Source organism: Gallus gallus, chromosome 1 (genome assembly GCF_016699485.2).
Source record: "Gallus gallus isolate bGalGal1 chromosome 1, bGalGal1.mat.broiler.GRCg7b, whole genome shotgun sequence".
Lineage (NCBI taxonomy): Eukaryota > Metazoa > Chordata > Aves > Galliformes > Phasianidae > Gallus > Gallus gallus.
The window spans coordinates 166,822,696-166,843,448 of record NC_052532.1 but is presented as its reverse complement, the minus strand read 5'-3'; the positions used below and the strand labels follow the sequence as shown (position 1 = coordinate 166,843,448).

Genomic DNA, 20,753 nt, shown 5'->3' with positions numbered 1-20,753 from the left:
ATATATTGAAACTTAAAGTTAGTAATTTAGCTTGAGTTGTCAGAAAGCTGGAATTTTGCATGCGCTCACATTTTTTGCAGATGTCTGTCACACAGCAAATGCTGGCTGACTGCCCTTAAAATTGCTGGGGAAAAGAGTTCTTGAAAAAGGGAAATACTAATGACTTCGAGCCACTTCGCATCTAATGGCTAGCGCACTTCCTGCTTCCAGGGAGTGAGAACAATGAAATTTTCTTTGCTTGGTGGTGGAATATTTTGTGTTATTTCTGGAGAAATAGCCTGTTTAGTGACTGAGTTTTTATTTATTTATTTATTTGTTTGTCTATTTATCTATCTATCTATTTATTTATTTATTTTGCAAGTGTTCAAATCCGTAAGTGATGATGTTGGAACTGATCGTATTATTCTAAGTTTGACTCAAGACATATATTGTGTTGGACAAGAAATGAGAAACTATTCAGAAAATATGCTCTAATATGCCCTGCTGGGTTTCGATCTCTCCAGGGAGCTTCATTTTATGACTTTATCAGCTTACCTCAAAGCCACAGAATATGTGATTCACAATTTCACCATCCTATTAGTTCATGTTTCTGTTTGGAAAGTGAATCAATTTCTGGATCTGCCGCGTGTATAAACGGCATCCTTTTCCTTATATTGTCAAGGGAAATCATGCAGTGTCCAAAGAATAAAGATACACGGAGATACAGATGAATTCCAGTGCTGAAAGCTGGGAGTTAAGATATATCTAAATGTTAGAACTCTAATAAAAATTCGATAACCAGCATTTTGCCAGCAGTGTGGCAGTGTACTCTCCCACAGTGCTATTTGTACGCAGTGTACTTTGGTCGCTGGCTTCTGCAACCAGGAATGAACAAAAGACTTAGCAAATTAAATATAAAGCTTTCCACTCCTGCAGTAGAATAGGTAGTTATAACGTATTGGTTCATGTTAAACCAAATTATGTATCAGGACATTCAGACATTTCTTTCCGACACCATTCATGTGCAATCTCTGGTACAGCAAGAACTGAAACACGTCAGGTCCAATTATGAATTTTGATGAAAAATCTTTAAACAGAAAAAAAGACATCCAAACTAAACAGCTTTGGCATATAATTAATCTTTCCCCTCCTCACACCATCCTTATTATTCATTCAAGTACATATAGAAAATAAGGCAACAGCCAGAAGTCCTTTGAAATAGATGATAATCTGTCAGCTTGGCTAGAGTTTGAACGACGACTGTATGTAATGTGTTCTGCCTTTAGAACAGGCATTTTTGGGATTTCTTAAGTATTGATGGAGCATATGATATACGAGAAGAAACTGAGACAATTGTGTCTATTTGGCCTTAAGAAAAAAAGTCCAAGGGAAGATCAGTGCGTTATTTTAACTGGGGGGATAAGAAGATGAAACCAGGCATTTCCTGGAGGGGGAAAATGATGGGAGAAGGAACGGACATATCTTGCAACATGGGAAATCCCAGCTGGATGGAGGGGAAAAATAGATTGCAACAAGGAGTTCAAACACTGGAGCAGGTTGTGCAAAGAGGCTGTGAACTTTGTTCACAGGAATTCAAAATGTGATATTCTTGAGCACCCAGGCAGTCTCTTCCAGCAAGGGATTGTACCAGATGACTGCCAGTGGTGCCTTCCAGCCTCCTTTCTTCTGTGCTTCTATAAATGCTGTTCATTTTAGGTACTCTGTTGTTTTCATACAAGTTTTAAATAAAAGTTGAACTTTTCGGTGTGTTTTCAGAGACTACTGGCTTTGCTCTCCTTTGCTTGCACAAATGAGAATTGGAAAGGCTGTTAAAGAAAGGATTCAGTGAACTGAAAAATCATGTACTTTTCTCTGGGTCTGTGCATTTTATACATTTGGTATATAATACCAGATAGAAAATACATGTTGAAAGCTTGCTGCTTTTATGAGCTATCTATTTCTATGAATATGATATAAGGGCTGCTCTGAAAGTAATGCCTCCTATTTTGTGATGCTGAGCTATGACATTAGGAGCAGATGGTGGTGGTATGGCAGTAGAGGTTGAACCCTCGCAGCAATTTTCAATTACATTTTGTTACCATGTGACAGATGGCAGCAGAGAGGCAGTTTGACAGAATAGTTTCTGTTGTGCAAGTGTGTATGAAACAAAGGTGTGTCATTGAATTCTTCCATGAAGAAAAAAATGGCACCCATTGACATTTATTGATGCTTGATGAATGTTTATGACCAAACAGTGAATGTGAGCACAGTGAAGTGGTGGGTGGTACATTTCAGTAGTGGTGACAGTGAAATGAAAGACAAGTCACGTTCCAGATGACAACACGTAGCTGTTACATCATGCAGTGAAGAGCTCAGTGATCAGCTCATCAATGTGGATTATCTAGTGGGGGTTGCTATGCTGAAAAACTGTTTTGTTGCTGAAAATTTGCTGCTATAAAATAATGTTATTGTGCTCTTTGTATCTGTTGTAGTTTCCACAGAAATGAATAGGAGGCATTACTTTCAGAGCGACCTACGCATATTTGTGGTGTTCTCATTGTGGTGGACAAAGCAAACAGAAATATTATGTTGTTATTTGGAATATTAAAGCATGCCTGCATTCACACTGAAAATAAGCTCTAGTCTAATAAGACTTATTGTTGCCACAGATAGATCTGCTTTCCTTTATAGATATAAGCATCTCTTCTTGCTTCGTCTGTCAATCTGTATCTTTGTGGAGATAAGTCTTTTGCACAGCATGCTTTTGCAAAGCCTTAGCCACAGAAAATTTTCTTTGGCAATCTCTTAAAGTCAGGACTTTGTTACAATTCTTCTGTCAAAAGCTGACAGTTAAGTGTTGCTGTTTGAAACATATCATCACTTTTACTATTTTCAGTGAAATATCAGAGTTTTAATTTTCAAATTCTGCAGGTATACATTTCCATTTGAAATACACTTTTTTTAAATTTCAGGCTAGACAATTTATAATCTTTTTAAACAACATTGACATGTAATACCTAATCAAGTGAAATTTTCTTTACCGTTCAACAAAAAGTTTTTATTTTGGTGTATAACTTCGGCCCAGTGTAGGCAGGTGAAGCAAACTTTATGTGTCAGAATTTCATGTAATGTGGGAGAAGGACTTTTTATCCAACATGTAATGTGTTTTGTAGCACATTATGGGAAAAGGAGGAATGTGAATATTGAGTATGTACAAATGGAATTTGAACGTGGTGGGTTTTATATGGACTGTGATAGATCCGCTCTGTAGTAGAAGTTTGAAAATAGCACAGATATGCCTGTTTAAGAGGAAATGAAAAGCTGAAACATCTTTAATTCAGTTCATTCAACTGGGCCACAATCGTGAGAGACACTCTGGTAATACTGCTGGTAAATGCAAAATATCCTGGGAAATAAGGGATAGTCCAAAGCATTAACCTGCAAAAGGAGCATCTGTTTTTTCTAAAGTTAGAGCCAACTGAGTAAATGTTGGTGCACTTCCATGAAAAAATGAAATAGAAACTAGCACAGAAGCAGAATAGTTTACCGTGAATATTGTACACAGTTATTTCTGTTTACCACTTCATACTGTGATTACTGTTGAAACATCTGTTTTTATAACTAATATTTAACTTCTTTATCTGGGACATGTCTTATGCAGTTCCACCTTCCTGGGTAGAGAGAAAAAAAAATCATGTGAAAACTCATGTTTCCTACAAGACAAATGTACAGTAAAGCCAAATGGGATTCATCAGTATTATTTACTTAGCCAGCAGGGCTGTTTATCAGAAACATATACAGATCATTCTAAGCTTATAAAGGACAATGAAATAATTGTGACCAGACTGGTTAAATTTCACTCTCCCTTTCTTTCTGAGCCCTTGCTTACTTGGCTATGGAATAAAGCTTTTGAGGAATAAAGCTTTGGCTTAATAAAATAAAATGTTTTGTGTAGTTTAACTGTGAGCAGCCAAGATTGTAATTTTTGAGACTGGAGCAATTTGTGTTCTTCCATGAAGCATTTCGTGGCACATGCTATACACAGACAGTTTACTATTGGGCAAGGACTGCTTCAAATTGTGTTTCAACAACTGTTTGTCTACCTGCTTGTTGAACAAAAATTAATGACTAATTATTTTGTTTGGAGTGGTCTGCTATACTAGTTTTCTATGTGCTTTAACCCTTTGGTAATGAGTGCATAGAATTGCAACATTCACAAGAAGTTCCAAGTTACAGCTGGTGAAGGTTGGTACTTACTCAGAATTATGGCATGAGGAATTTGCAAAAGCGATGGATTTCGTCCCTCTTTGAAAGTTTTCCCCTATACTATTGAACAGCAAACTTCAGATGAGATGCAGGCACTCCTGCTTTTACTTACAGATGAGCACATAGAATGGCTGTTTAAATAAAACGTGTATATATGTGTACCTTCCTAAGGTTTGAGTTATCCAAATGTCCACAGGGAGAAAGAATCATAGGCTTTCCATCTTTCCTCTTTCTTTACAGTCTTTTACAAGAGATGTTTTGTAGAGGTGCTTTATTTATTTTTATTTTGTATTTCTTTTCCAGCCACTGTGAGGACAGACTTTTTTTTCCTCTTTTTTTCTGTTTGCTACCCCTGAGGATCTGATGATCATCTGTGTTGTCTGGTCATTGCTTCTCCGTAGAGTTAATTTCTTTCCACTGCTCGTTCACCAGCTGCATTGCAGGGTGACGGTGTCTCCTCAGCACACCCCTCCTCTTGTGATCATTCTTTAGGAATATATGACTGTATGTATGTAATAAATTTATGACAGCTTCTCCGAAAGTAATCCCTCCTATTTTATTATGTCGACCCACAGTGTCAGAGGCAGATGTTGGTGGTAGGCCGTAGAGGTTGAACCTTCCCACCAGTATTCCACTACGCTTTGTTGCTGTGTGACAGATGGCAGCAGAGGGGCAGTCTGATGGAACAATGTCTGACGTGGAAGTGCGTATGAAGCAACAGAGTGTCACTGAATTCATCCGTACAGAAAAAAAAATGACACCCATTGACATCAACACTTGCTGCATATTTATGGAGAACAAACACTGGATAAGAGTGCAGTAAGGTGGTGGGTGGTGCATTTTGACATTGGCAGCAGTGACAGTAGTTCACTTCCACTGGTGCTGATTTTTATGAGCATGGCATGCAGGTTCTTGTTTATTACTGGCAAAAAAATGCGTAGCTCATGGTGGTGACTATGTTAAAAGGAACTGCCTAGTAGCTGAGAATTTGATCTGTCAAATAGTGTTATTGTATATGTAGTAGTTTCCATGGAAATAAATAGGAAGTATTCCTTTTGAAGTGACCTATGTATATACCTTCTCCTGCATGCGATTGGGTTCATTTTGGGTATAACACTGTGGCTTTGAGGAGGTGGTTGTTTCATTATGGGGCCACATTTCTACGAGAGGCTGACCTCTGTAGGGTTGGTAGCACATAGCACACCTTGGCTTGTTAGAGATGAACACCTCATAACAAGAAGTTACGCTGCCACACACAGCATTATTACGCACAGCAAATTCGTGCTTGATACAAGATGGAGAGTTAGAGATTGTAATAGTACTAACAAGATATGTAATAATGCTTTAAGCACAATTTTAACAATATTTAATTAAGTGGAGCAGTAGATTAATCGGCACCACCTTAACTATACCCACAGAGAAGATTTGTACAATATAAGTGCTCATTATTGCTGTGTTGCCTCTACTGTCTGTGACTGACTTGGAGATGGGGTGATTGACCCGGCACTGATTTAAAAGGGCTTCATTCACAGGCTGAGCTTTACACTGTCTCCGGTTGTTCTCCTCTAATGCAGGCAGGGGAAGGCTCTGCATCTGCTCAATGCCACCACATGGTTCACTGGGAGGGGGGAAGGTGACATACCAAGGTATGACTATGCCGTTTCACTCTGCTTGTCACAATTAAAGCAAAGTGTGTGATTTACTCAACAAATTCAGCCTCTTGTTCTTCTTATGGAGGTATTGTCTCTTGTTTATTTTTATTTTGAATTACCTGATGGCAGATTGCTCTCGTCACCTTTGTTGCTGGCAAACTGTAATTAGGTATCCATTTGCACGGTGCTAGCTAAGGAAGGTGTTGGGAGCCTGTTCCATCACTGGAACTGGTTTAATTACCTTTGTGTGCTGGCTCCAAAGAATTTTGGGAGCCCCGCTTCCCTTGGTTTGTCAAGCTGTGTAAATCCCACATCAATTATACATCCTATTCTGGAAGCAAATCGCAGAGTGTACAAGCTTTGCATTTCCTTTGCATGACTATTTGTACGAAGCAAACATAAAAGGAGCTTGTGTTCAGCCACAATAAATTCATTGTTAATTTGAAGTGAATATTTATAACTTTCTTTTTAGTCTTTGCCTGATGCCACTAGCAGTTAATTTGGTGTTCAACTAATTCTGCCCAGCCTATGCCAGATCAGAATTTTTTGTCCCCAGCTTTCCAATACATTTCCTACTCAGTATTTCATTCTGAATGCCTTTTTACCTTGTTTATTGGAAACAGGTTTTTAATTATTTTTCAACAGCGTTGGAGACCTGATGAGCAATTGTTAGATATGTTAGGGAGAGACACTCACCTGATTAATGTGAAAGTTAACTGAGCAACAAAATTGCCTTGTGAAGAAGCAGCTGTGCACAGAGTTGGAGATGTAAGCAACTTCGAAGGAATCTGAAGAAAATATTTAAAGAGAGATTATTTAAAATAAGGTGCTCAGAAAGCTGAAGGTTGAGTATAAACATACTGTTTGCTAGTCAGCTGGTTGATTGGGCTGTTAGTTATGTGCAAAAGCACACACACACATACAGGTATTTATTAGGAGACAGATTATGTAGGCTTGAATGAAAGCAGAGCGACAGGATATTCAAGGGCAGAAAAAAAAAGAAAGACTGATGGGTCCTTCAGGTGTGTGCTGGAGATGAAATTGTGCTGCAGCCAGCATTTTAATTGCATGCAGAGTTGGAGTCCAGCTTCTGTGCTAATGTGTGCTCTTAGAAACAGATCCATCCTTTGGGGGACAGGTCTTTTTCACAGAGAGAGGAAGGGAGGAGAGAAGTTTGACACACTGCTGGTGTAGAGCTTGCACTGAGAAAATTTCTCATGTTACTGACTCCTATCAGCAGCAATTAGGTTCTCTGTTTGCAGGCTCATGGTCAGCTTGAGGAATCATACCAGCATGATCCCCACAGGGTTTTATTGCAAGATAGTTCTACTCGCATATTTGGATGTCATCTTCCCTCCTCGATGTTTCAAAGGGAGATATTGCAGTGGGACTCCAGCAGAAACTCTTGGCTAGCTCACTGGATTTCATCCATGTGGAGTGAGGTAGCATGCATGGAGAATCACAAGGAGATTCATGGAGACACAACAAAGTCACACTTTAAAGTGGCCAAATAGAAAAGGGAAGTTGAGGCTTGAGTGCTAGAAGGAACACAATTCAGCTGTTGTATTGAACTGTGTGAATTCCAGCTTTGCACTAGTCATAGAATCATAGAATCGTAAATGGTTTAGATTGAAAGGGAACTTAAAGGGTATCCAGTTCCAACCCCCTGCCATGGGTGGGGCTGCTACCCACCAGCTCAGGCTGCCCAGGGCCCCAAGCAACCTGGCGTTAAATGCCTCAAGGGATGGGGCGTACCCAACTTATTTGGGCAAAATGTTCCAAAGAATATGATGGTTGTCTCCTCACGAAACTAGAAATACAGAATGTTTGAAAGTCATGATATGGTATAAACCATCCCACTCACAGACTTACTGCCACAGTTATAGGCCAAGATGACCCCTCTGCTTTCAAGCTAAAGCTGATAGTTTTCTGTTCCTGCTCACTCATACATTAGTGAAGGCAGGAGCTTTTCTTTCCAAAAGGAAGGGTGAAATGGCTTTTTTGTACATAACGTTGCATTCTTGCTTGCATGCTTTTCAGGAGATGAGAGCTGTTCAGATTAAAAAGGACCTAGCTCAGGAAAATGAATGGCTTTCTGTGCCATGCAGTAAGTTTGGGAGTAAAGGGTATGGAGAAGACTAGCCAGATACTTTGCCAAGATGAAAAGTAAGCAAAAATGGGCCAGACACATTACTGGGTTTTTAAGAAATTTTGAAGAAAATAGAAAAAATGAGAAGGCAATTAACTAACACCCATTTGGAAGAGGAAAATGTTCTCGTGAGTGACAAGCACCCTGCAGCACCTTCACTGGTTCATCTTGCCTCCATTGCAACAAGTAGCTTGGAAAATTCTTTGCAATATGCAATTCCTTGTCTGGATGCCATGACAGACATATAAATTAATTATGCTTTGCATGCTTATTTCTAAACCAGAAGTGATGCTGGTCTGGTGGTTAGGTAATCACACTAGACTTTGGTATATCTGGATTTATTTCAATAACTTGTTTTAGCAGGTTCTCATCGGGTAGCTTCTCTGTCTGAGCCCTGTGTTATTGTCTGATAAAAAGGAAATAATGATGCTTGCTTTCCACCTGTGCTGTCCTGCCTTATCGATTTAGCTAATGTGATTTCTGGGGATTGTTTCTTGGGTCAGCAGTGCTCAAGCCTTCCTGGACCGTGTCAGCCCCATTTGTTTATGAAGCCTTTGTCTTGCGTGGCTTGGAGGGAACATTCCTGTTGATGTTTGGATGAAGGCTCTAATTGTTCTCTTCCATAGAGCACCTTTTTGGATCTCCCTTGCAGTGTAGCCAAGGCTCTGGAGCCATGTCTGTACCATACAGAGCATTTTGGGTTGCCTTGTAGGAGCTTAACACAGCCTCCAGTTCATCAGGCCAGCCAAGAACACACTTAATCTCTGCCTGTTCAACAAATGCTTTAAACATAAACATACTCCAAAGTGTTTTGCTATACATGGGTGAGCTCCAAAATGTGCTGTGGTGCTTTGCTAGATAAGGATCGGTATTTCTCCCTGAAAGAGCTCGTTATAAGACAGACACGTTAGCACTGTTTGTGTTTTTAGGCAAGAGGCTTGACACCTTGCTGTCTACATGGCAGCTAAAGTAGACAAACACAGAAAATATTTTTTAAAAGCTTCCTGACGTGTAAATACAGATTACTTAGAAAGGCAATTTGCCCACGTATTACTAATTAGTGCTATCAATTTAAACTATGTGATACCAACCACTGATGTTAATCTCCTGTTCTTCATTGTTCAAAAAAGAACAAAACTCATTTGTCTTAAATGTGCTTTTTTTCCTCTCTGAAGAACCTGCTGCTTAATGCAAGCTACTTTCACAACTGAACAGTTGAGTCCATGCTTTTATTTTCTTATGTACAATTTAAAAAGCACACAAAGATGAAAGAGTTGCAGTGGTATAGGTAATGTGTTCCAATGAAAGGAGTTGTCCTGTTATTTTTTTCAAGAAGATTAAAAAAAAACTTCTGAGGGTGAATGCAAATAATATGTTATACTTTCACCTTGGAAAACTTTGGGAGCTTAATGTAATTTAAGAGCCAGCCATTCGGATGCGTTTGCAACTTGCCGTAAACCTAAAGCTGTGTGGCTGATAAACAGCGACAGAAGAAGGAGATGATCCAAAACACATTCAAGGCATCCAGGCCTGCATGCATCAACTTCTATTTAAATCACATATGGAAAACTATCGAGCCTGGGTGTTTAAAATGCCTAAGACAGAATAGTGTGTGAAGCAGAAGCAACAGCCAAGGTTTGTAAATCAACTCTTGTCTGATACCTTTATATGCCTACATGTGTGTATATACTTGTACACATACATACATAGATGTATTCATACACTGTACTGTGTGTTCAGACCTGATATAGATGTGTGAACGGCAGCAGTGCTGTCCCTTTCTGAGCATTTGTCCCCGGATTTAGCAGTCCTGTTCACAAAGCTCAGTCCTCAGCCAGCATTGTGCTGGCAGGGAAACTTGGCATTGTTTCCTTCTTTCTAAGTAGGGCCCTCTTCTTAATTTGCTCGATGCAGATACAGTCCCAGTGGTCCCTGAAAGGGATCCAAATCCCTCCTTACCATCTTCATCCCTTATATTTTTTCCAGGTGAACACTCTGCAACTCTCTCAACCAAATAGATGGGTATTTTTATTTCCCAGACCCAAGTCTGACTATTTCTGGTAGGAGGCACGTAACAGAAACGTGTTTGCCAAGTGCTGCTGCCTCTTTCCTCGGCTATGGGAAAGCATTTTGTTGAAATGGGAAAACCAAACGCGCAGAGCCCGCCAGCGCCGCACGTCTCTAGTCTGCGAGCATCCCACCCGGGGACGTGGGCTGTGCTGCAGACCCGGGGGGGGGGGGAGCTGGGCGTAGAGGAGCCCTTTGTTGAAATGTTGGCAGCACATCACTGGACTTGTCGCCGTTACAGATGGAGAGCTTTGCCGAACAGATGGATTCTCAGCTTTTGGAAAGAAAGGGAAGGTACTTGATGTACCACGGTGGGAAAGGAGGGGGGATCCTCTGGGCATATGGGAAGGCAGGGAAGAAGGCACGTTCTGCACTTTGTGGTGCACTTGGAGCCTAGCAACCTCTCTCTGGCAAACTTGCTGGGAATGTGTAAGCACAGCGCTCTGCGGGAGGGCGAAGTGACTGTACCAGACGTGGAGGAAGTAATTTGCACACGAGCACTGAAAACGAAGGAAGAGCCCAGGGAACCCTGTTCTGGTGGGCATGCAGCTCAGCATGATGGCTGGGAATTGGGCAGGGGCATAAGCACAGCCCATGCTGGCACAGGACTGCTGCCAGCACAGCATAGCTGTGGTAGAGGACCAGTTAATATCTTAAAATCTATTGTGTTACTACTGTGGAGGCAGGAATCCCTGTTTTACTGCAGTTTTATACAATAGTAGAACCATGAAATCACTGAGGTTAGTAAAGACCTCTAAGATCATTTAGTCCAACAGTCCACCTACCACCAATATTGCCCACTAACCTTGTCCCTCAGCGCCACATCTGCACGTTTCTTGAACACCTCCGGGTATGGTGATTCCACCACAGGGCAGCATGTTCCAGTGCCTGACCATTCTTTCAGCTTAGAAGTTTTTCCTGATCTCCAACCTGAATTCTCAAATGCGACTTGAGGCCATCCCCTCTCCAACTGTAGCAAGTTTCTAGCCATAGTGAGGTGATTTGTACAACAGCATCATTCAGGGACCTGGTTGCTTCTGCTTGTCCTCCCCTTCTTCCCCTTCCCATCTTGTTCATACCTGGCTTCCATCTTAATTGCAAGTGCAAGATCAATTCTGTGCAGCACCCAGGAGCCTGCAGCCCTGCCTGGAAATGCTGTTATCTGTTCCAATATTTACTGCTAAAATCTTCGTGAAATTGCCAAGTGGAGTGTGATAAGGAAGCAGCACGAACTGGAAGAAACTATTATATTTTGGTATTGCATGTTAACTCTCTGCAACTTTTCAGTCAGTTTACACATGCACACGCATACATATAGAGTTAGCACAAGTACTGTACTTTATTATGGTAGAGTATAGGAGATGAGAAACTTGGACTTCAATCTGTATTTTTACTTCTTTTCTTAATTAGACAATTTCAACATCTCTTGAATGCAAGCATAAAACATATCTAGCCTTAGTAAGGACACCAAAGGCCTTGGAAATCTGAATTTTCTAAGGAAAAAAAAAAAAAAGGATATAATAAAGGGTGAAAATGTCAAGGTTCTTGTAAAGCATGATTCTCTGCTGAAAGCAGCTATGCAAAAAACACATCACGCTCTTAAATAATGGATCTGGCTTTTGTTCATAGTCAGGGTTATGTCTGCAGCAACTGAAATGTCAAAAGTCTTTTTTCCTGAAAAAAATAGAGTGAACTGGATTACACATCCACCTGTGTATCTACTGCACTCTGTTGTGTCGGACCACATTTTCAGGGAGGCTCCGAGATAAAATAAACCAGGAATCCCATCACTGAATTTTAGTACAAACATTCTTCAGATTGTTGTGTCTGGATCTCTGCCAAGTTTCAGCCCTATCATAAATTAATTCCAACCCACACAAAAGAGAAGGAAAAAAAAAAACAACAAAAAACCACCAACAAATTCCACAAGACAAAAACACTGGGCAAATTTTATGGGGAAACAAGTGGCCAAGAATAATTAATTGGAAAAATAATTATCTAAAGTGAGCGAGTTCTCCTCTCTAATTGGAAGTTTGTAACAGTTTGCTGCTTTATTGAGCAGGGTACTGGAGGAGCATCAGCATTTTGCTTCGCAAACCCTACTGAAATGAATACAAAGTTAACATGCTACTTCCTCATAGTTTATTTCTCCTCACAGCCAGTACTGCCATTGAGCCCACTTTACCCTCTCTGTGGCCAAATCTAATCTGGCTGCCAGAGGACTTGTGAAATTCATGGAGGGGATGAGCCCGGGTCTGCTTTTTGCATCATATATCTGGCTTTATTCAGTCTCTGGTCACCCTCAGATAATAAATATTTCATATGTTGGACAGGTGAAAGGTTTCATTCAGCTGTGGATCTGCTTCCAAGGCAACCGATTCCTGTCATTTGAACAGTTTAAACATGCTGAAAACAAAGCCTTCTTTCTGGTTTTCTCCTTTGTGGTTTTATATGGAAAGCTGTATCCATCGCCCTTCTGTCCCTTCTACAAGCAGATATGGAAAATTCAATAGCATTTGCAAGTAATTCTACACAATTTATACATGCATTCTCTCTTCCAGTCAAGATAGAATGACAGATGCCATTTTATTTTACAAGCATAGAATAAATATCAAGAGTTAAGAAATTGCCCAGGTTAGCATCTATGAACACTCTGTGCACAACAAATGTATGCAACTGCAACAATACATTATGCCTTATAGTAAGATTCCTTATTACAAAGGGTGTTTTCCTAGTAATGTTCTCAGTAGTTCTGTTACAGGGTTAGTTTGGAGGGGCAGTGCCCCAGTTCTTTCTCTGAGAAAAGTTCCTTGGAGGATTGCTAGCAGAGAGTTCCCCCCACCTGATTTCTGCCAACGTAGGCACTTATGACAGATTTTCCAGCAAATGTCTGATATATCCTTTTACATCCTGCAGCTGAATGGGCTCTTCTAAAGGTTGGCTTTGCTCCTTCTTCTTCTGCATATCTCCAGATGCAATGGTGGGCTGCCCTCCCTGCCCTCATGCTGTCCTCACATCCGGACTGGGTGGCTCATGTTCTGCCCCATGCCCCCTCTGCTCCTTCCTTGAGCAGCACTTGTCTTTCCTGACATGGCAATTGGGATGAAATGGGAAATGGACTGGAGAAGTGGTGGGATTTTGATAGGAAGAGGTACCAGATGTGACAGACATTGCTGTGCCTGGCAGCTCTGTGGCTGATCCCCAATAACTAAACAGCACCTGACCTCACAGCCCTCCTCCTCCTGCTCCTAGGCGTGTAGGTCTTAGCCAGCAGGTCTCTGGTTAACCCCACCTCACTCTGTTTATTTCCTGCCACTCTGCAGACACACCACTGAGCGTTAAGTATGTGAACTCAAAGACGTTCCCTCGCTACCGTACGGTCTTAATAGCAAACCGTCACAAGCTGGCTTTCTCCAGGCAGAATTGCTTCTACCTAAGAAATATAGGCTTCGGGAGCATGCCCTCTCTCTCACCCCTTTCAGATTGCATTAAAAGCATCCACTTCAGGAAACTACAACTGTGTTTATTCGAGTGTTGAATTTGGAAGTAGTACCGGGATCCCTGCCACTGCACGCTTGAACCATGAAGCCCAGGTCAGTTCCATTTTTTGGTTTTCATGTACTGGCACAGCGCTGCAGTGTTCTGAGCTTCCAGGACTCAGTGGGAGCAATTCTTCTTTTAAGATGCAGAAAACATCGTATTTAGTTTTATAACCTTACCTCTTGTTGCTTCTTTTTTTTTCCTTTTTGTACTACTAAACCAAAATGTCAGGGTGGCATGTCAGTAAACACAGTGCGTTCAAAAAGGATCATGCTGACAGGCTCGAAAACTAAATGCTCTCTTTTAAACAGGCAGGAGCAGCTCCCATTTTCCTGACTGCCAAGCAGGCTGTCCCTGGACCTGAGGGGACAGCTGTGCTTAATCTGCCTATCGCTCTGTCACTGTGACTGCCAGCAATCGCACTGTATAACGCAGTCCCAGGCTGTGGGAGGATAACAGGTTTCAATCACTGTGCGCTGAGGTTGACTTTGTGACTCAAAGGCTGCTGACTCAATACCCTGTTAGTTTTTTCAATGCGTCAAACCCCTGTTCTACCTTCCAGCCTTCTGTGGCATTAGGGATTTTGTGTGTTTGTCAGATTGCTAGGGAGGAAGGTGCAGGGGCAGCTATTGATGGACATTACTCCCGTTGCCTTGGAGTACTTTCTGAGGTGACTTTGGTAGTAAGCCTACGCTACGCTTCAGACTCCAAATTTCACCCCAACTGAGTTCATGTTTCTGAAATGTCATGGGTGTAGGCTTTTACTGCAAGATGGATTTGCACAGGGAGAGTCAAAGGTAACAGGATTTGGTATCTGCAGTGTTTGTTTCTCCCAAATGCATGTTAGTTGACTATTTGAAAGCACAAGTCTGCTAGTCTGCCTACAGGGGAGACATCTGGAGTCAGCAATGCTTTTTGCTGGGAAATTTGTTGGTGTTTTACTGTGGTGCCTATGTGGATCCTGCTTCCCTTTTTTTCTGTTGTGTGCTCCTCTGTGGTTTTGGTGTTGCTAAGAATGTTCTTGGAATAAGAGTTTCTCTGGATGGGGGTTATTCCTCTGTCAATTTTTTCATGCTTCATAAAATGGGTGAAGGATAATCTGGAGCACATCCAAACATGATCTTTTCATGACCAAGAAAGTAGCCCTCAGTTTGAGCCTTTCTCCCTATTAGACACGAGCAGCCATCTGGAGAGCGAAATGCAGTGTCCTGACTCAAGTCTTCAGGCTCTTCTCTTGCGGTTACACTGCTTACAGATTTTCTTTCTTTTCAGCTTTTCTTTCCTTGTGTCTTTGTTCCTTGTCTAATTATTTCAGGTCAACCCTACAACGGCTGAGTAGAATACAGTAAGGGTAATACTCTGTGATCTTCCTGTGGCAGGAAAATTTGCGTGAAAAGATAAATATCTTTTTTAGGTATTATACTTACAGAAGACAATGGAGAGATAAGTTTTGAGTGACTGAAAATTTTGTAGCTGCACCATTAATGTTTAATTACGATTGGCAGCCAAGAAGTGCCGTTCTGGATTAACCAGACACTCTGCTTCAGGGAAATGCATAGGTGGCAGAAAGTGATAAAGCCAGTGAAACCGCACCTCTGGGAACATGTAATGGGATCTTTCCTGTGATATGCAAATGATGCTGCCAAGTTGCTGTATAAACAATTCATGGGAGAAGTGGTGAGAGCTAGTTAAATAGCTGGATCGCATATCAAAGATGAAATCCATCACTGAGAATGGAAAAAATGCATTAAAAGAGTAGTTTTGAGTTGTTTTTTTTTTTTAATAATATCCTCTGCCCAAAGCATTTAGTTGCACTAAAGAGTAAATAGCAAATGTTTTATCATAGTTATTGCCATTCACAGTAAAGGAGTGTTTTGGAATCGAGTATGCATGGATTTTATGGCAAAGAAGACTTTCTCTCTTACGTGTAATCTAACCAATAATGTTACTCTTCCTTTCTTCTTCTTTAACTGAGAAAAAAAGATTACTAAACAAATGCTAAATTGGTTATCCTTCATGCAGAAGATATGCACTGCTTACTTTTCAGTGATAAATCCAATCCTGTCATTTCTATTCCAAGCATGAGCAATGATCTCAGGCATACTAGCAAAACATATTTCAGGGTCACATACAGTCACAGATCGATGAGTGTGCAGAAACCTTATTGATGCTAGCAGAAGTTGAGCTCATGCATTCAGTCTGGATTTCCACTTTTGGTGTTTCATACTGTATGAGGAAAGGATTCCGGCTAATCACACACCTCCAACAAATCAAAGATTGCTCTTTCACAAATGGCATCAGAACCCTCAATGGCATTGTGTCAACCACACTGTTATTCCACAGAAGTCCATCCATGTACCAGTTGTTTTCCCTCAGCCCTTTCCCTACCTGCTGTTCATTTCGGATCTGATGTGGCTTAGCTGAAGCAAACTGAGAAGGCTCTGACTGACTTCAGTGGGAGTTGGATCATGCTCTAGAGTCCTATGAGGCCAGCAGCAGAAAAATTTAAAAAGACAGCTGGGAATTTGAAAGCATGATGAGGCAAGGGAAATATTTTTGGCCGGTGACTTTCTTTTGTTTTGCTATGCAACAGGAAAGATACTCTAGATGGAGATGGATGTAAAGTCACAATAAACAGATCCTGCATTCAACAAATGCGTCCGATCCTGTTCAGTGTTTAATCACCCACAAAAGCTGCCTCAGATGCTCTTCCACCAGGAACAATATCTCCTAATTAACTGTAATTAAGGTATATTATAACAACAGGATGTGAAACTAGATGGATCTGTCTCTTGACATTTCAAATTTGGATTTTTTTTTCCACCAAGTCTCTTAATATGCTTCAATTAATGATAACAGAGGCCAGGCCATTCTCAGTGATGGATCTGCATACATGAATCCTAGTATAACTGAGATGAGACAGAATATAGATCTTTCCTCTAATAAAGCCCACTTAGAAACGTGCATGGTCCCCAGCTAAGGGTAATTTACTGGCCCAAATGTTGATGAGAAGGAAACCAAGGGTAAAATTTGTATCACTTTATCCTAGGAAGTGCAAGGTCCATACCAGAGACCATGGAAAAATCTGCACCTTATCTGCATGTTCTTCGGAGAATCTATAGTCAACTTGTAGCTGATATGGCATCTCTTCAGTCACTGGGAAACTACATTAATCCATTTTAATCATGCACTTATCAAGCAAATTTTTAACTTGAGTGGCCCGAGGAAGTGCTTCGACAAACATCTTGAAATTATTGCTTCTGCTCTGAGCTGTGGCACATACCAAGACTTCTCAAACTGGTAACATGTCTGTAGGTCACTTAACAATGAAGACTTTTAAAACTATTCCTGAGAAAAAGGGAATTACCAACTTAAACAGAATCTCCTAGCTCAGGCATTTCTGGGCACATAATTAAACTGAATATGTTGGCCCCTTGCTGCTAGCCACAGTTGTCCTAAAGAAGAGTAACAGCATTTTTTGAGAGGACAAAAGGAAGTGGTTTCAAACTACAAGAGAGAAGATTTAGAGTGCATGTAAGGTAAATTTTTTTATGATAAGAATGGTGAGGCACTGGAACAGGTTGCCCAGGGAGGTGGTGGATGTCCCATCCTTGGAGACATTCAAGGTCAGGCTGGATGAGGCTCCGTGCACCTGACCTATCTGTGTCTCTCCTCATTGCAGGGGAGTTGGACTAGATGGCCTTTAAGGGTCCATTCCAACTCATGTGATTCTATGATTCTGTGATTGTGTTTTAACTGATTAACAACTTTGCATTTCTACCAAGGCTGAAATCTTGTTTGTACCCTGAAATATGCACTAACACAGTAATGTGCTACAGCTCCATCTGGTGACTCTTCCCAAACCTGGTGATGCTTTACTGTGTGTCACTGATGCGCTTTGCAATGTCACTAACCCATGGGACTCAGGGGGGAGTTCACCACTTCAAAGAGGAGCACAGATAAAACTGTCTGTCTCAGATTTTGATATGGCATACAGATATTTGCCCACAATTATCTACTGGATGTCATGAAGTGTATGCAGTCAGAAGGTACTGTATAAAAACAGTGGGAAAAAACATGAGAAGCGTATCTCCCATGCTATTCTACTGAGCAGCTCTATTACAATAAGGATTTAATTCAAGTGATCTACTGTATCTCTGATTACAGAATACAGTAATGTTCCTGGGCTATTTTTTACATTTCTTTTTTAGCTACTTCTATTCCCTTTAACCTCCTTAGGGAAATACTTGTATAGATTTATTAGAACTGTGTTCCCAAGCATCCTTACTGTAAATCAATTATCTGACTGAGAAGTGGCATGATTACAAGCTTTCCATTTTCTTTTAGGATCCCAGTAAGCAATTCTTTTAAAGTTTCATATTTTCTTTGCATCTTATAGGCCCATGCTTGCTTGATCACACGCAGGAAATATTTTTGTACACTGCTGCTATGCATGACTAAGAAAGAAGCTGTAGATAGAACAAGATGAGATACAGGCAGTAATTTACACCTGACAGAGTGTGAATTTCATTGCAAGTCCTTTTAAAGGGATCTTGCCATTTTCTCCACATTCAGATAGAGGTTCCATTAAATATATATATGTATGAGCATTGTCTTTTGTTTGTTTGCTCTAGTTTGCTTTGGCTTAATTTCTTCTAGAAAATAATATTCCTCAAGATAATGCAATCCTGTGTTATTTGCAGTCACAGGTCATGGTCCCATGGTGGGACCATGGGATGCTGGACATATCCCATAAGCAGAGAACATACAGACTAAGCGAAATTAACAGATTAAAGAAAGTATTATCACTCGATTTCATGGGTTGGGGAGGTCAAGACACGGGCAGTTTAAAAGATGTGCCCAAAGTCTATTGCAGAGCTGTATGAGGAATGGGATCCCCATCTACTTGCTTTGCTGTTTCTAAAGGACAGAAGACCCATTATATGTTTCAGTTGAACTGCAATTTCAGGTATTTTAGAAGATATTTAGAGATAGAAGGAGTTATTAGTCTTTCCTACTGAAAGAATTATTAGCAGGCAATTAAAAGAATAACAAATGGAACCCATTCGAACTGCTCTATTTGCTGTTGCACTGAGATTCGGGCAAGAAGGTACATAGAGGTCATTTCACCTGACCACTTCTATGTCAAAGGCCACTAGTGTCACCCAGGCACTCCTAAATTAAGCCACATATTTTAGACAGAAATACACCACTCTCACAAAACGTTGTCTATCTTGACAGTAAATTCAAAGGATGGGCTTTTGTCTCTGCGTGCAGCTGCTTTGCGCCGCCTATAGTTTCACCTGGACAAACAAGCAGTTCATGCTGCTGATGGTTTAATCTGCATCGTCACAATTATTCTGATTAATGTGACACCTTGCAGCTTAAAACAAAGCAAACCACACGTGCAGAGATGGTGCTGAAAAGGCATAGACACTGCCCTGGTGCCTCCCGTGTTCCATGAGGGCTCAGTGCTGCTATTGAGTAGTGGAAGGCTATTGAGTATAGGAAGGCTATTGAGTAGTGGGCATCCAGCTGTGCTAGGGAACTGCTGCCCCCCACCACCCCCTAGCTACACTGGCTGTATCCCCTGCATGCTCAAGGTGTGAAGAGTGAAGGCTTTGTCCCAGGAGAGCACAGTACAGAAGTTTGCCGGATGACAATGTAAGCAAACAAGTCCAAAGCCATCAGTTCCCATACTCATAGCTACAGGCCACATGCTTTATTCATAATGTCGCAGTGGAAGTATTAACATTGCATTTGTTGAAAAAGTAACTAGCAAGCCATCTGTGACCTTCATAATACACCTTAAGCTGTGCTCTACTAGTTTACACTGGTTACATTCTGCTTTATGTTTTCCAGAGGGCCAATTTGCAATGATTTTTACTGCAGCAACAAATGCTATTTATGAATATAAGTTACTAATTTACCAAAGTCTCACACATCGACTTCATGGCTTCTGCTTCACAATTAAAGGTTCTGCAAACCTTTGGTCTTGTTGTTGACTTTGGGTTGTTCCTGATTGTATAGGGAAGGCTGGCAATACTGCATTACAGTAAATGTGTTGTTATTGTTATTGCCCTTGTTATTAGAAAATGTTTATATACTGCAGTAAATTTACAGTGTACTTTGCCAGCACAGATAAAGGCAAATTCTCTACCCTGAAGAGCTCACTGTTCAAATAAGACAGGACAGATAAGACTTTGGAAAAGGGTGAGTTAAAGGATTATTAGCAATGTGAAAAGGGTGGAAGGCCTTCATGAGGAGGGAGGGGGATGTTATCATCATCAGTGTTCCCGCTTTTTTTTGCCCGAGAGGCTGAAAGCCTGCTTGCATGAGGTGCAGAAACTGGCAGTTGAGTGGCTTTGCCCATGGAGCTGTGGCTCACTGGCATTCCTGCCTGGGGGCTTCCGGCTGAAGCCAGCCTCAGCCCAGTGACAGCACAAGGAGTGCCAGGGCTCTAGTAGGTTTTAGCCCTGCTTGAGGAAAAATTGACATGATTTCCTGCCCTGAAGATTTATAACTGAAAATGGTAAACACACATGAGACAGCATTTGGGGAGAAAGGAGGTAGGGAGGATATTAGCCACCAAAGGTATAGCAGGATGAGCTGGCAGGAGGGAGGGCTTTTAGCACTGTCATACCCAGCATGATCTGCAGCTGGAGCCCCATCTGCCCCCACCCTGGGCAGCCTGTTACAACAGAAAAACATCCTAATGCAGTTTTTGTGGCTTGATTCTACCACAATCACTGCTGTTCTCCTGATCCCACCTCACGTTACATATGGGATTGACTGTCCCTCAGTGGAAGAAGGAGTCCAACTGTCCTGGGAAGAAGAGCACACAGATAGAGTATGTGATATTCCTTTTTGCAGCCTCATAGTAACTTCTTTGTGATCCCATACATAATTGTTCAGAAAATGGGCAGAAAATTCCTGGTTCCACTTTGCAATGTAATTCAGCCTCTGCTGAAAGCTAATGGGTATGAGGAAGCACAAAGAGCCTGGAAGTTCTTCTGTACCCTAAGAGAAGTGGAAAACCTTCTCGGTTCATCTTATTTACCCGCAACAACCAGGCTGGGAGAAGCAAAAGAACGGATGGA

The 20,753-nt window shown here is 41.2% G+C and overlaps 1 protein-coding gene across 18 annotated transcripts in view; it reads left to right on the top strand.

Moving 5' to 3' along the window:
• Nucleotides 1-20,753, top strand: part of ENOX1 (ecto-NOX disulfide-thiol exchanger 1) — a 366,488-nt gene that overhangs the window by 194,077 nt on the left and 151,658 nt on the right. For 2 of the 18 annotated variants that reach the window (XM_046898710.1, XM_040657687.2), the window contains exon 1: nt 13,425-13,706. The exons of the other annotated variants lie outside the window; for them this stretch is intronic. The gene's annotated coding sequence lies outside the window, so the exon portion shown is untranslated. Of the gene's footprint in view, nt 1-13,424; nt 13,707-20,753 lie in introns of those variants that run through there. 18 annotated transcript variants of the gene reach the window in all.